We start from the raw sequence: 3,216 nt of genomic DNA, 5'->3' as shown, positions 1-3,216 counted from the left end.
TGTCTCCTGAGTTTAAACAGACTCTCCAATGTGTAACCAAGTCCCTTAACCAAGCAACAACATCCCGTTGATGTCACTCCATTTCAAAGATTGTTTTGAACTTAATCTAAAGCTTTGGTTGATTGATTGATGTTGGTGTGTTGGCTCTAACCTGGTTTGGGTACCAGAGCACAGATAGGATCTCAACACTTTAAGTAGAGTAAGGGTGGGTTGGTTGATCTGCTTAGTCTCTCCCAACCTGTATATGTGCATGGGTCACACTAGGTGTGGCCTGTGGTCCGTGGTCAGTGACCCATAGAGCCACAGCCAAGATCCTCATCACACACAGACTTCAAGCTCAGCTTTCATAAGAAGGATAACTCCTAAAATAGAAGTGTTTTGTTTTGTCTCCTTTGTCCCAAGGCCATTCCTTGGATAACACATTCTTGCCTTTTATACCTGAATTGTTGGGAGGCTCCCTCCCTGTTTCCACAGAGCCCAGTGCTCAGCTCAGCCCCAATCCCAATCCAGTCAGCTTTGATTCCCAGAGAGTTCTCCCCCACCCCCACCCCAGACCCTGATGAAATTCCGTTTCATCACCCTTTCATAACATATTCCATGAGATTCATGTATCATGATTTCTTTAAATGTTTTCAGTCCCAATAGATGGGTACCACTTTACTCTCCAGCTTGGGGTTGCCATCTGAAGCACTACTACCAATATTTCTGTATTTAAAGGTCCATTTCCTCTTTGGTGTCTCCCTGGCATAGGCCCAATAGTGGTGTCACTGGGTCAAAGGTCAAGCACAGTTCAGTCTCCCTGAGGGCATTGCTTCTGTACACACCCACAACCTTGACCATGCCATCTTTGGCAGTCAGGTGGACTTGAGGCAAATTTCACAGCTGCTCTGCCTTTGTACTTCCCTAATTATAGTGATTTGGAGCATTTCTTCACATGGCTGTTCAGAACTTGGATTTCTTCCTTTGAGAACTGCTGGTTCTTATTCTTTGGCCAGTGATGTGTTGGGGAATGGCTCTCTCTTATTGTGAACATGAAACCTTTATTAGAGAAACTTGCTGCAAAGAGTTTCTGATTACCTGTTTTCCTTCTAGTTTAAACTGAATTTGTTTGTATAAAAACATTCAACATAATTGAAATTGTCCATGTCCTCTTCTGGGCTCCTCTCAATCTTTTGTTTGGGCGTGGACTCCTCCATCCTTAAAAACAAAAGGCAATTTCTTCCCTGCTTTAATTTGTGTGTCTAAGCGATGTGTCCTTGTGCACCTGAACTTGGGAGACCGTGTGAGATACTTTGGGTTAGGGTTACTGAGCGCTGCTCGGTAGCTTTCCGTGTCACATCATTTTTCTCAAATGACTAAGTTCTTACCCCCCAGACGAGGGTCTTTGGATTGATTGAACGTGCTGCTGCCGTGATTGTTGTGTGTTCAATCTCTTCTTCAGGGCCTCGTCATGTCCACAATGGTATAGCCAGGCCCCTTCCTTCACACAGTTTTTACTTACTTCCTTGAGATTCTTGAGCTCTTTTGTTCCTCCAAATGAGTTTCAAGATTATTTTTTGTTTCTAATCTTAACCATTTGGAGGGGGCAGAGCCAAGATGGTAGAGTAAAAGCACAAACTTGGCATGAGCTCCCACTCTAATCACTTCCAATACATGTAAAAAAAATTACTCTAAACATGCTTTAGAGCTACAGAACCCACAGAGACAGAGAGAAACAAAGCTCCCGCTGAAGGCAATCCAGCAGGCCAACAGGAAGGATCTATCACAGGGCACTGGGAGCGCAGTCCTAAGTGAGCCAAGCAGTTCTGGCCCCAGGGCAGCCCCTACCAGCAGTGGCCAGAGCAGACTTCAGGAGAGTGAAGCACCAGCAGCTGTGGTGGTTTCCAGGCTTCTCAACCCATAAACGCCAAAGACAAAGTAGAAGGTCAATGTGGAACTCTGCTGGAACAGAACTTGAGGGAAGAGCATGATTCCAGCCCCTGTCCTGGGGCAAGAAGCAGCAGAGGCTGTTCCACATGGCTGCTCCCAGAGCTCCTGGCCTGCAGACTGGAGGGGGACCAAGCAACCATTCAGAGGATAAACACTCTTGCTTGAACTGCTGGGATCTGGATCGTGGTCTTGGGTGGTGGTCCTGGGGTGCGTGACCAGTGAGCCAGAGCTTGTGGGGGCTGTAGAGAGGGTGCCCTCTTAACAGCCCCAACAGCTGCAAAAACCCCAGCAATTTGGGACAAAGCTTTCCCCATTCTGGAAGCAGAGTTCTACCGTGGCAAAGAGCTCAAAAGTCAAGTAATTGGCTGGCAATATGAACAAGTGGAGGAAGCACAAACAGACCATACAATCCTTTTTTGGGGACAAAAAGAATCAAGGCGTGGAACAGGAGGAAGACAGCAAAGTCGGACTCCCACATCAAAAGCTTCCAAGAAAAATATGAATTGGCTACAGGCCATGGAGGAGCTCAAGAAGGATTTTGAAAATCAAGTAAGAGAAGGGAAGGAAAAATTGGGAAGAGAAATGAGAATGATTCAAGAAAATCATGAAAAGTGAGTCAACAGCCTGCTAAAGGAGACCCCCAAAATACTGAATAAAATAACACCCTAAAAACAGACTAACCCAAATGGCAAAAGAGGTCCAAAAACCAATGAGGACAACAATGCCTGAAAAAACTGAATTTGCCAAATGGAAAAGGAATTTCAAAATTTCACTGAAGAGAATAACCCCTTCAAAATTATACTGGTGCAAATGGAAGGTAATGACTTTATGAGAAATCAAGGTACTATAAAACAGATCCAAACAAATGAAAAAAATAGAAGGCAATATGAAATAAAAGTTTCATTGGAACAACCACTGACCTGGAAAATAGATCCAGGAGAGATCATTTTAGAATTATTGGACTACTTGAAAGCCATGATCAAAAAGAGAGCCTAGTATTGTATGAAAGGAGAGGTTAGCACTCCCCTTGGTAAGGATGGAAGAAGTCCTAGTGGCCTTTACAACACATATATGGTTAAGGCATTACCACCTACCCTGTGGCATCTAACCATGTTTTGGGGGCAGCTAGGTGGTGCAGTGAGTAAGAGCTCTGGCCCCAGAGTCAGAGGACCCAAGTTCGGTTCCAGCCTCAGACTCTTAACACCCACACAAAAAAACTAGCTGTGTAACCTTGGACAAGTTACTTGAGAGAGAGAGAGAGAGAGAGAGAGAGAGAGAGAGAGAGAG

General features: G+C 44.9%; 1 non-coding gene across 1 annotated transcript; it reads left to right on the top strand.

The window, feature by feature from the left end:
• Nucleotides 1-2,924: 2,924 nt before the first annotated feature.
• On the top strand, nt 2,925-3,046 carry LOC138166042 (U6atac minor spliceosomal RNA). The gene has a single exon (XR_011169524.1). It is a non-coding gene; the product is annotated as a U6atac minor spliceosomal RNA (small nuclear RNA).
• Nucleotides 3,047-3,216: the final 170 nt, after the last annotated feature.

The sequence above is a fragment of the Petaurus breviceps genome, unplaced genomic scaffold, assembly GCF_028583685.1.
Source record: "Petaurus breviceps papuanus isolate PSGF00001 unplaced genomic scaffold, PetGlider_PUasm1.0 218, whole genome shotgun sequence".
Classification (NCBI taxonomy): domain Eukaryota; kingdom Metazoa; phylum Chordata; class Mammalia; order Diprotodontia; family Petauridae; genus Petaurus; species Petaurus breviceps.
The sequence above is the reverse complement of the archived record's forward strand: the minus strand, read 5'-3'. Positions and strand labels throughout refer to the sequence as shown.